Here is a 14,246-nt window from a genome sequence, read left to right on the forward strand (position 1 = left end):
TCATCCAGAGTCAAAGCTTTCCCGGGAGGACCAATTAACGTCTTGAGCAGGGAAAAGAAGCTTCAGCTCAGAAAGGGAGTGGTTGTTGAAGGGCAAGGAGAAAGGTTGTAGTTTTATCAGACGTGTATTGTAACTATTCATTCATAACTTTCAACAACTTTAGAAACAAAAGAGTAAAGTCATCTTTTTGCTTTGAAGATTTAGTGGTTTGCAATTAGAAAGAAAGTTTGGAACATGTGTAAAGACCAGCGTAAGTACATTTTGAATACAGATGATTTTACGGCTAATTCTCATTGATTGCATTTCAAAATTTTTAAAAAATTGCCCCCAGCCATATTACTTTTTGGATCATCTGTTTTACTGGAATCACAGCTATTTTCTCGTGACTGTGGAAATAATGGGGCTTTCAGAAATATGAATCCAAGCCCAAAAAAAAATGACCCTGTACATCTTGTTCCCCACTGAACGAGTTGACTTTTTCCTGGGTTGGGGCGGGTCCTACTCACATTCCTTGGCCTTCATGACCTTGTCCAAGACACTGTTACCCGCTGGCGAGGCTGATAGTGGTAGTTATGAGCGAATGAGAAAGAGCGCACTTGTTTTTGGGGTGAAATCCAGTATTCAGAAATCTTCCCTTTCAACAGTGACCAGGACCAGTACTCAGGAATAAGAAACATAGAAACATAGAAGATAGGAGCAGCAGGAGGCCATTCGGCCCTTAAAACATGCTCCGCCATTCATACTGACCATTCATGGCTGATTGTCCAACTCAATAGCCTAATCCTGCTTTCTCCCCATAACCTTTGATCCCATTCACTCCAAGTGCTGTATCCAGCCGCCTCTTGAATACATTCAATGTTTTGGCATCAACTACTTCCTGTGGTAATGAATTCCACAGGCTCACCACTCTTTGGGTGAAGAAATGTCTCCTCACCTCCGTCCTAAATGGTCTACCCCGAATCCTCAGACTGTGACCCCTGGTTCTGGACTCCCCCACTATCAGGAACATCCTCCCTGCATTTACCCTGTCTAGTCCTGTTAGAATTTTATAAGTCTCTATGAGATCCCCCCTCACTTATTCGCCTGAACTCCAGCGAAAACAATCCTAACCTAGTCAATCTCTCCTCATACATCAGTCCTGCCATCCCCGGAATCAGCCTGGTAAACCTTCTCTGCACTCCCTCGAGAGCAAGAACATCCTTCCTCAGGAAAGGAGACCAAAACTGCACACAATATTCTAGGTGTGGCTTCACCAAGGCCCTGTATAATTGGAACAACACACCCCTGCTCCTGTACTCAAAGCAAAATAGCTATTTCCACCACCCCCATCGCTTCTATGTAGATGACTTGACACCAGACAATGTATTTCAATAGAGAAATAAAATATTTGTATATTAAGCCTATTTTCTTGTAGCTAATTGCTGAATAATATGCATGGGAGTTGGGGGGGCGGGGGGCAGGTCGAGGGAGGAGACTTTCATTGCAGGATTGTGAAATTTGATCATGAACTTAAGATGTTTGACTATAATTTGTGCATAGAGGTTTTTACAGTACATGATATTCCCTTCCATATTGTTTTAACAAAGTACATACACAGTGTAAAAGGTCAGCATGTGTGCGTCAAATGCTCACTGAATTTACTGCTTTCAAACCTGTGATATTTAAGGCTTTTGAAAAGATGTGCTCTTTTAACCACATGTCGGGAAACTCGTGTGTAGATCATGCCCCTTGTGATTTGGTAGGCTGCCTTATAGTTGGGCATTTCAGAGCTAACAATGATCTTACTTTGCAGCCTACACAACAATCTATGGCTGCATTCCTACTAGGGTAGAGACTATTGCATTGAACTAGCAACCTCGAATTCATGACTATTAATTCCATTCTGTTAAATTGTGAAATTAGAATTAATGAATCTGCTAGTTAAGGGATGGGTACTAATTTAAAAAAACTCTTGGCTAACTGTGACTCCAGTCCCACACTGGTTAATCCTTGGTGTCATAGCAACTGTGAAATCAGTTAAAATGAGTTTCTATTCTGGCAAGGCATTGAAGAATGGGTAATGAATGTAGGAGTGTCATCCTGCAGCTCAGGAATAAACACAAAACGTCCCCTGGTGTTTCTTGTCTCTTGAAAGACAAATATATTGGTATGGGACTGAAATCGCTAGCTAAATGTATTTACACTCAAGCAATTGTTGAAAGTAAATACAGCTCAGCATAATACACACTTATAATATTCGATAAACAGCCTGCAGTTACTCTAACATTTCAAACTTCGGACCTCCGTCAGTGGACACAGGTTAATCAATTTGCCCTACATCAAAATGTCTATTGATTCTGTAAAATTGCCATTTGTATAACATAGATGTTCGATAGTTTCTCTCTTCTAACCTCAGCTGAAGTGAAACTTTTTTTATTCATTTGTGGGAGTTGGGTGTCGCTGGCTGACCAGCATTTATTGCCCATCCCGAGTTGCCCTTGAGAAGGTGGTGGTGAGCTGCCTTCTTGCAGTCCAAGTGCTGTAGATTGACCCGTTAGTTTTAAAGTTAATTTATTAGTGTCACAAGTAGGCTTACTTTAACACTGCAATGAAGTTACTGTGAAAGTCCCCTAGTCACCACGTTCCGGTGCCTGTTCGGGTACACTGAGGGAGAATTTAGCATGGCCAATGCATCTAACCAGCACATCTTTCGGACTGTGGGCGGAAACTGGAGCAACCGGAGGAAACCCGTGCAGACATGGGGAGAATGTGCAGACTCCACCCAGACAGTGACCCAAGCTGGGAAATAAACTCGGGTCCCTGGCATTGTGAGGCAGCAGTGCTAACCATTGTGCCACCGTGCTGGGGGAATTCCAAGATTTTGACCCAGCGACTGTGAAGAAAGACATATTTCCAAGTCAGGATTGAAGGAGGAAATTTTCCAGAAAACCATATTTGCATCATCAAACATATTTTTATTGGACTAATTGGCACCACTCATAACGGGCCAACAATGCAGAGGGGCACCCCCGGATGGATATTCGATCGGGTCTCCCCCTGCACAGCTGAGAGACTCACGAATTTCAGAAACTACGGAAGATCCCTAATCTGCCTAGCAACAGCACGTAGCTGCATTTTTAAACTGGCCAAGGCAGACATAAAAATCTGATAAACTAAGAGATAAGGATAAGAGGTTAAGAATGAAATACCCCAGACACCCAACAGGACAGGATGACATTAACACTCAATCTCACAAGCAGGAAACACAGACACGGAACAATAGGATCAATTTAAATAAGAGGACACATAGAGATGGTAATGGGAAACGCATTTAGACACCGGGGCAGGACCAAGTAATCCCATTAACACGAACACACACCATACAAATGCTAATCCATGAAACTTCCTAGGGACTTTTGAAACTGACAGACCACTTTATACATTGTGTAAAAAAAAGGCATAATCAAATGTTCCCGCGCGAATTTTGGATCCCTATAAAGATCCAGAGCTGATGTGATTTAATTGAGATCAACGTGGCCAAGCCACTGTTTCTGAGCTGGCTACGGGGGTCTCCCTGGGATCCCAGTAATTGTACAATAAAGACACGCTTTGAACCTTGATTTGCGACTCAACTTCTATTCTGCACTGGTAAGGGATATTTCCCTACAACAAAATGGCGTAGTCGGCAGGATTTGATATCTGACTTCTGACTGATGGCCACAGTTTGAAAGTCGGGATCAAATTTAAACGAATCTGATACAAATCCAGAGCAGTCAAAGGCGAGTGCAGGTCTCCGTTCAAAGTGAGGTACCTTTAAGGGTTAGGGTTTGTCTGTTTTAAGTATTGTTGTCTTGTAGAACTGTATAATCTTGCCTAAGTTTTTAAATTGAAACAGAAGTCCGCACTGAAGAGGTACAGGTCAGAACGACCGCGTGGAAGAAGGTAAGTAACTTTTAACTTTAATAGGAGTAAAGGACCAGAGGTAAAGATAACAGGTTTTGGGCTATTTGATAACAGGAATTAAGACTAATATAAAGATAAGTACCGCATGCAGAACTAATTGGTGTAACTAACCCAGGATTGTAAATGAAACCGCTGTCTGTGCCAAGGCAATAGGACAAGGGAGTGCTTGACTCAAGGTGCCCTACCCTAAACTGGACGTTAAGAGGAGAAATCTCCCACGCTAAGGTTGGGTTTTGAAACGGGCGCTAAGAGGCACAGGCACTCAGGGTGCAAGGCACGGACAGTGTAAATCGGGTAACAACACTGACTCTGAAGGGACGAACAACCTCAGAGTCGATACAGTTACTAACTATAACAGGGGCTTTGATAACAGAATACATGTGTGTAAGTGTTGAGGAAAAGGGGACCCGATCCATCCTGACCAAGAGACACGACGACGGAGGATCCATTAGGGACCCGGGCGGAGTTTGATAACCTTGTTCGTCTGTAGGGAACACCACAGCCCATAGCAGGATACCCGGTTTTGGGGTAACGGATCAACCCTGCTAGTGGGGGTGGTGGCCGAGCGGGAGGCGTTGTACTTAGAGGGGCTGGGAACAGGGGCGGACAAACCCACTAAACAACCAGCACACATCCCAATAAGACAACACGAAATAGTCCAAGCGTGAGGTGTCAGGAATAGTTGGGGGAGCCCAGGGGAAAGAGACCCACTGGAACCCCACTACGAGGCCCTACAGCAATACAGACGGTGCTGGGGCAGTATCAGTGACAGGAGATAAGGGAGAGAGTTGAGGCACTTTTACTGTAGCAGCCAGCATACGGGGGTTGCAGGACTGCTAGACAGAAAAATGGCAGACCACGTTGTTAAGGGAGAAACTGCAGTAGCTCTCATTTTGAAGTATCTGTTAGCCAGAGAAGCGATTGTTGCAAAGATGAAACGGAACGGGTGGAACGCATCACAAACTTTAGAAGATCAAAGAAAGTGGGTAGACGGAGTTAAACGGGACAAAACAAAAGTAATGGGAGTAATATTAGTGACCCAGTTAGCTGGACTAATTGAGGAAGTAAATGCCTCAATGGAGGAGAGACACAAAGAGACAGAACAAATTAAAGTATTACAGGAGAGAGTGAGGGAATTAGAATACAGAAACCACACTGCGGAGATAACGCAGAGATCAGAGGAAACGGACCCTCGGCGCCCATACGAGTCAGTGCAGAAACATACAGCCACTCCAGCATCAAAAGAAAACATAGACAATTATAATCTAGCGCCAGTCACGAGAGGAGGGACGTTAGCACAACCAAAGGCAACCTATAAGCCTTTTACGCCAGGGGAAAGGCAGCAGATTATGGCATCCCTGGGGAAGTTAAAACCCAGAAGCGCAAACATGGAATTTTGGGGCGAATTAGATTCGCTCTGGGTAGGACACCAGTTACATTTAAGGGACATACACCAGCTGGTCAGGGCAGCCTGTCCAGCGGATAAATGGAGGTTGGTGGCAGGAGGGCCAGCGACCCAAGCAGCACAGGACTATAATGGAGGAAGGTGGACACATGCCGTTCCTACAACGGCTGAGATAGATGACCAGCAGGCACCTTTTACATTATTCAAGACCGAAGTCCAACGGGTCTTAGGGAACTCCCCCACTAATTGGAGCAGGATCACAAACACTAAACAAGGTCGGGGGGAAAATGCATCGGAATTTGGAGAGAGATTATTCCGGGTATATAGGGAATGTTCAGGACGAGACGACGCGGATAGGAGAGACAGGGCTTTTGTTCAGGCATTTAAGGACGGGCTCTCAGAGGCACACCAAGAGATCCTTAAGATGGGGGTGATAGCATCCCAAGACTATGACGAGCTAGTCGAGTGGGCTAGCGGGATAAGAGAAGAGAAGGCTGCCCAAACCAAGCCCAGACGAGAGAGAGTTGGAACCCCCCATAACGGAGATAGGGGAAGAACCGGGTTCAGCTGCTACACATGTGGCCAGCCAGGGCATACGGCTAGATTCTGCAGGGGGGCACCAGTCAAAGGGAAACCTGAGAATGGCGGGCCTCGCTGTGACCACTGCCACAAGGCAGGGCACACTGAGGCAACATGTTGGGGGAAGCATGGGAGACCCCAAGACAACTATGGAACAACCCCGGGGGCACCACATTCCCGGAATCCACCAGGGTGACTAGGAGAAACCTTAAGCCAGGGAGATGGGAGACGAGAGAGGATTAGTGTAGCCACGCCCACAGAAGACAGTGAATCCCGACAAAAGCCGGTGTCCGTCCACTCCACTTATCGGCCAACATTGGTCGAAATCTCACAACCCGTAGCTCCCATCCAAAACAGGAAAGAGGGGGAGAGAATATATGTAGATGCCTTGAGGGGGGCTGGGAGAGTGTTAAAACTGTTAAAGATTAAAGTGATAGGATTTCTTGAATTTACTTCTGTTTTGAGTTAATTACAGTTTGGAAGAAAGAAGAATAAAAGCGATTGTCTTAATCAATGTTCTGTATTCTCTTTGAATGTTTTACACTCATCCCAGTCTGAAATGATAAGTTTGAATGAAAAAGGATGTACTGTGGAATGACTTTTGGAAGCTTCCATGTGTGTATGTGTGTGTGTGTTTAAACAAAGTGGTTGCGTGGATGCTTTGTTGTTGTTTGTTTTAATGTTAAGAAAGGATTTAAACCTTGGAAGGAAGCATGTGCTCTTTCCTTTGTCTTGAAGTAGAAATTATAAGAGTTAGTTGAGGAGTTAAGAGAAGAAAATAAGTTATTTTGTGGAAAGGTAGAAAAGCAGGAACAAAAGACTGAGGTCTATGAATTAGTTTAAAGTGTATCAAGTCAGTGAAATACAGTATTAATCGCAGAATATCGCGATTTGCGAACGTCAGATAGTTTAGTATTCTGAACTAGTTAAAATTATGTACTGCCGTCAGAATTTCATGAGCCATCAAGGTTCAAGGTTTGCCAAATATAAAAGCACTGCAAAGCTTAAAACCTAGCCAGTTAAGAAACCAAAATGTTCCTAATCAAATAACTGGTATGTATTGTACCTGCTTTGATTTTGATTCGGCGCCTGTTACTTTTCCTAGAGTGCGGGGGTTTCGATCTGGAGCTCAGTTTAAAAAAAAGAAACGGCTTAAATTAAAAGGGTTTGGATATCACGGGTACGATGTGTAAAGTGGTATGATACAACTGCCGCTTGATTATTTTCATTATACAGTATAGCACTGCCATATAGACACAAGAATAACATCAAATCCTGAAAAGCCTTAACCAACTTTGTATGATATATTCATATACTATATTGGGCATTGATAAAGACATAATTATTTTGTGAAGTACTGTGGTGTAGCGCTTGCACGCAAACAAATGATCAAATTAGAGATAATGTAAGAGTACATCATATAAAGATCGGAACTGTATGGCATGTGATTTTAATGGGGAAAGCGATGTCTTTTGATAAGATTACATACAAATGAATGGATGTCCAATTGCAGCCAAAAAAGGCCAGTACAAAGTGTTATTTAATTCACACTAAGCTTGCTATGGATGGGGGATGCCAATTCCAAGTTGATTCGGACCAGGGAACACATTTCACAGGAAAGGTTCTGAAAAACATTTGCCAACTATTAGGAATAAAACAAAAATTTCACATCCCCTATCACCCACAAAGTTCCGGGATGGTGGAGAGGATGAATCGGACTCTAAAAACAACAATGGCAAAAGCAATGCAATCCTCAGGTAGAAATTGGACAGAAGTCCTACCTGCAGTTCTGATGAGGCTTAGGGCGACCACAAATCGAACTACCGGCTTGACTCCATACGAGCTGATGACCGGGCGAGCAATGCACTTACCCGAAAACATTATTACAGGCTGGACAGATGTGGGTCCGATAAAAGATAGGATCCGACAATACATCCGAGACCTTAGCACCCAATTGAAGGGGATGCGCCGGTCCGTAATTTCTAATCAGGCACAGGTCGACGCAGAGGGGGACTCAGAAATATTACCAGAAGTCCCAAAGGCCGGGAGCCGGGTATTAACAAAAGTGCTTCCTGCAAAACCAGGATTTGCCCCAAGATGGCACGGACCTTACGAGGTCATTATTAGCGGAGATACCTGTGCCTGTATAGATATAAGGGGACAGGGGGTCTGGAAACACTGGACCCAATTAAAACTATATGAGGACAAATGAACTAAAAAATACCGTTTTGCTCATTCAACTTCCACAGGAACCAGGACCAGATCTACTATCAAGACGTCGGAACCAACTACTTTTAATTTGATTGCCTGTTTATTTTCTGTATATACTGTAATTGTAAAATACTGTTGAAAAAAAAAAAGAGCGATATGGGAACAGGGACATATCTGATAATAACCCTGACCATTGTAAATACACTCCAACATATGGGGGTTAGGGGAGCAGAACCACCAATCATGGAAGGAAACCTATTCCTGAAAACACACATCCAGATCTATGGGAATAGGACCGCTTGTTACCCCTCAGCGCGATCAGTAAACTCCCTATTCATCGCAACACCAGGGTGGCTCCCACAAGAGTTATTCACTATTGACACATCGGGGGCACCCTGCAAAGAACATATTGGGTACTTTAAGCAAGGGATACAAGGAGGGTGTGTAGAGCTCACTGAGCCGGGAATTCTAAGGGGGACGGGACCCCAACCGGAGGAGACACATGGGAACTACCCACAATGTTTTAAGGGAGAGGGATGGGGGTGCGTGCATGCCTTTGTCCCTAAAAATGATTCGTGCGCTGAGGCACATTGTGCTCTCCAGGAGTGCCGGGTCCGGGAAGGACACTTCACTTGTGACTGCAAGCAACAAAAATGCATTGCAGTCACCGCGGGTAGGCAGCTTATGTGTGGCAAGTGCAACAGCACCCACGTAAGCTCAGCCTCAGGGACATATCCATTTGATTCTCACCAAGAGGTACAATCAAGTGGACAGTCCAGGGGGAGGGAAGGTTCCACAAGATGGGGCCATGCGGTCAAACGACCCCAGGGTAATGCATGTTATCGGGTTAAAGACGGGTACGTGTTTTTATTTAAAAATGTATATATGACGGCCACAGACAGGCCTCCAAGGTTCTTTTCCGTAGGGACAATCAGACCTCTCACGGTTCCATGCCCAAGTGAAGGGCATGTCCAGAAACGCATAGTGACCAGGGCCATCAGCGCAGAATTTTGCTCCGACTGGCAGGCCCCTGTCACACTAGGGTCTTCTTTAGGATATGGATTTCTGGGGACACTATCCCTGGGAGGCGCCGCAGGGGTGATCAGTGCCAGTAATAGGAACTTCTTCATATGTGGACTGACCATTTTAGGAAACAACACCCTACAAGCATTAGGCGCAATTGACCAAGAACTCGCAGAACTCAGACTATACACACAACAAACGAGATATGCGGTGGACTATCAGCTAGCCAGACAAGGGGGGGTATGCACCATCATCAAGGAAAAATGCATCACATACGTACACGACGAGACACTAAACATAACAGCAGCCATGTCCGGGATACAAAAGCAATTGGATAACTTTAAACAGGGGTTAACAGGGACTGATGGGTGGTTAGGATGGCTGTTTAACACAGTTTGGGGAGCATATATTATGAAGGGATTAATCCTAGTAGTAGCCATCCTGTTCACACTCTGCCTTGGCCTAACCTGTATTAAAGTGATATGTGCAAATATTACATCAAGAATGCTACCCACTGCCAGTATCCAGATGCAAGAACTTAACAACGACCCAGAAGAGGAGGAACAACGGCAAGGACAACAGCTGTACAAATCACTGTTCCTCTGAAGGTCGTCCATGGGGGGTCAGCCATGAATGGCACCCCCTGGACGAGAGGAGGGACTGAAGGAGGAAATTTTCCAGAAAACCATATTTGCATCATCAAACATATTTTTATTGGACTAATTGGCACCACTCATAACGGGCCAACAATGCAGAGGGGCACCCCCGGATGGATATTCGATCGGGTCTCCCCCTGCACAGCTGAGAGACTCACGAATTTCAGAAACTACGGAAGATCCCTAATCTGCCTAGCAACAGCACGTAGCTGCATTTTTAAACTGGCCAAGGCAGACATAAAAATCTGATAAACTAAGAGATAAGGATAAAAGGTTAAGAATGAAATACCCCAGACACCCAACAGGACAGGATGACATTAACACTCAATCTCACAAGCAGGAAACACAGACACGGAACAATAGGATCAATTTAAATAAGAGGACACATAGAGATGGTAATGGGAAACGCATTTAGACACCGGGGCAGGACCAAGTAATCCCATTAACACGAACACACACCATACAAATGCTAATCCATGAAACTTCCTAGGGACTTTTGAAACTGACAGACCACTTTATACATTGTGTAAAAAAAAGGCATAATCAAATGTTCCCGCGCGAATTTTGGATCCCTATAAAGATCCAGAGCTGATGTGATTTAATTGAGATCAACGTGGCCAAGCCACTGTTTCTGAGCTGGCTACGGGGGTCTCCCTGGGATCCCAGTAATTGTACAATAAAGACACGCTTTGAACCTTGATTTGCGACTCAACTTCTATTCTGCACTGGTAAGGGATATTTCCCTACAACAGGATGGTGAGTGGCTTGGAGAGGAACTTGCAGGTGGCGGTGTTCCCATGTACCTGTTGCTCTTGCCCTTCTAGATGGAAGTGGTTGTGGTTTTGAAAGGTGCTCTCTAAGGATCTTTGGTGAATTTCTGCAGTGCATCTTGTAGATAGTACACACAGTCCAGTTTTAAAGGACATTTTTTTCACTCTTTCTGGTTTAATTAGCAAGGAAGAAAAACTCACTCAAAGCATCTAGGAGCAACTTATAAAGGTTGCCCCCCCCCCCCCCACCCCCCACCCCCCCCACCCCCGCACCCTCATTAATCATGACTTCTGAATTAAGTTCTTATCTGGTAATGAGTACATTTATACTCAGTGTTTGGATTCTTTCTGTTATCACTTGGTTGTAAGCCTCAGCAAAAACAAATTTTATTTCGCCTCACCTTCACAGTGATAGTCAGTGGAGAAACATGTTCTGCATATTAAGAAGCTAAGATTAAAATAGGATTTTGTGTAAGCTTTTTCCATCAAGCTTGAGTAAAAAAATCATCACAGTATCGATGCTGTTTTATTCTGCGGCAATATTTACACATGCATATATGATGGAAAGGCATCAAAACTGTTCCCTCTGCAATTGATGCTACACATACACTGCGACCAGCCATTGTTCCTATTCAACTCACATCTTTTCCTGAGGGAGATTTCAATCAAAGCTTTGCCTGACCTTCCATGGTAATTAAGTGGAACTTCAGCATATCTACCTGATTATGTTGTTATTTAGACGTGACAGCTTACTTTCCACAAGTGACATTTGAATGGTTCTTTTGGTGTCCTGATGTTATTGACTATTTTGGGATTTTGATTTCTACCCCTCTTGTTCGATCAGCATTGAGTGCTATTGGACATCTTATAAGGGTACTGGTGAGGCCACACCTGGAGTACTGTGTACAGTTTTGGTCTTTTTACTTGAGAAAGGATATACTGGCACCGGAGGGAGTGCAGAGGAAATTCACTAGGTTGATTTTGGAATTGAGAGGGTTGGCTTATGAGGAGAGACTGAATAAATTGGAACGATACTCATTGGAATTCAGAAGAATGGGGGGGATCTTATAGAAACATATAAGATTATGAAGGGAATAGATAAGATAGAAGAGGGAAGTTGTTTCCACTGGCAGGTGAAAATGGAACCACAGGGCATGGTCTCAAAATAAAGGGGAGCAGATTTAGGACTGAGTTGAGGAAGAACTTCTTCACCCAAAGAGTTGTGAATCTGTGGAATTCCCTGTCCAGTGAAGTAGTTGAGGCTACCTCATTGAATGTTTTAAGGCAAAAATAGAAAGATGTTTGAACGGTAAAGGAGTTAAGGGTTATGGTGAGCGGGTGGGTAAGTGGAGCTGAGTCCATGAAAAGATCAGCCATGATCTTATTGAACGGCGGAGCAGGCTCGAGGGGCCAGATGGTCTACTCCTGCTCCTATCTTGTGTTCTCCATTTCAATGGGATAGTTACACTTTCTACTTATTCCATCATATTATCTGAATAGCTGGATCTATTATAAAGAACCCTATTCAATGTGACCAAAAAGCGATACTTACTGTACAAGTTTTATATTAACATTGCAGATTCCATGGGATTACTTTCCTTCATTCTCTCTGCACCATCCATGCCCTGAAGTGTGGGTAGCTAACACTTGATTGTCTCAAATATCTACCGCAATGTGTTAGTGAGGTTAGCTCCAGCGTATGAAATTGTCCTTCCGATATGGGCACTGCAAGTGTAGTGTAAATTCTGCTTGGTCTGAGGTGACTAAAACCAATACCCTATTCATGTAAAATACCATGTTCACATTTGTGTTGGCATATATTGACTTAGGATGTGAATCAGCTTTGCTGAATAGGCCAACAGCACTTACTGGTGTGGTTTAGTAACTTTCATTTAATTAAACAAGGGGTGGCACAGTGGTTAGCACTGCCACCTCACAGCACCAGGGACCCCATTCGATTTCGGCCTTGGGCGACTTGGAGTTTTCACATTCTCCCCATATCTGCATGGACTTCCTCTGGTTTCCTCCCACACTCCAAAGATGCGCAGGTTAGGGGAATTGGCCATGCTAAATTGCCCTTTAGTGTCCAAAGATGTGTAGGTTAGGTGGATTGGCCATTGTAAATTGCTCCTTATTGTCCAAAGACATGCAGGTTAGGTGGATCGGTCATGGTAAATTGCCCCTTAGTGTCCAAAGATGTGCAGGTTAGGTAGATTGGCTATGGTAGATTGTGCAGGTGGGGTGGGGGGCCTGGGTAAGAGATCCACTATAGACGGGATGGGCCAAATGGCCTCCTTCTGCATTGTAGGGATCCTATGGTTTTTCTTGCTAATGCTTTTTGTTTCCTCTCTTCCTTTTCTGAATACAGCTTGCCAGATATCATTCTACGGATATTGAGAGATCCCTAATAACTTGACCAACTAGTTTGTTCACCTGTGAGCTTCTGCATACTATTCAACGCCTGAGGCTATCACCTTCCTGATCTGTATGACCTCGACATCATCATGATCCAGTTTCTGGTCGAACACTGTCCTCAATTTCTTCAAAGCTACTACCATCACTCCCTTTCCTAGGAAATCCACTTTCAGCTTCTTCCACCCCTATGCAACCATGTGCTAACTATCTCAAGTCCTCTTTACTCTTAAAGTCTTGGAACACATTGTTGCCTTGAAACTATCTTTCCATCTCTCTTCATTTCTTCTTCAACTCCCTCTCTATTTGGACTTCTGCTCTGTGACATTGCTGAAACTGCACTGGGCAAAGTCATAAATGATGCTGTGTGTGCATGGTGCATATAATGTGGTTTATTACCCTTCCTCATGTTCCTCCACTCCCTGCCATATTCAATGAAGTAAGTTGCTTTATCTCCCTCCAAAATTATTTATTTTTAGTCCAGCTCCAGGGCACAGTCCTCTCTCCTGGTTCCACTCTTACTTAAATGGGAATGGCATTGCTACCAATGGCTTCTTGACCGCTATACAAATTATCACCATGGCCACATCTTTGGCTCTGTCCTCTTCAATATACATTAGTGTTAGAGTCCCAGACCAGAGCCCCAAGGTATATTGTGAAGCCAGACTGGACCCCAACAATTTTTCTATTTTGGCATAAATGTGAGGAAAGGATATTTCCTTCCTGGAATGATTCCACTGACAAATTAGAGATTTTTTTTAATAGTAAAAGAAACTTTATTAAATAACACAGTTTCAATATAACTCTAACAAATGAATCAACTTAACTATTAACAGGTGAACAATATTTAAAAATGAAAAGGAAACAGCTTTAGTTTCTAACTTATCACCATTTCAGTTCCAAATAAGCAACATTCCTCTTACAGACTTAAATACCACTTTAAATACAATTAGCAGCCATAAGTATACTTGCTATTGTGAGTGTAGATGGTCTTGAAGCTTTCAGAGAGAGATAGGGTTCCAGAAGCCTGCAAAATCCTTCTAACTTCAACCCAGGCTTCATCTGCAAACTAACCGCCTTCTGCAGAAGCCTTTTTGCTTTCTCTGCTACAGTCCCAGGACTGCACATAAACCACATTATCACATGGCCCTGCCGATCATTCTAATCAGAAATCCCAGGGGAACTTGAGTAAACAAAAGTCCATTAAATCTACTTAACATAACCACTTGCAAGGCTAGAATGAGTAAT

This window comes from Mustelus asterias, chromosome 24 (assembly GCF_964213995.1).
Source record: "Mustelus asterias chromosome 24, sMusAst1.hap1.1, whole genome shotgun sequence".
NCBI lineage: Eukaryota > Metazoa > Chordata > Chondrichthyes > Carcharhiniformes > Triakidae > Mustelus > Mustelus asterias.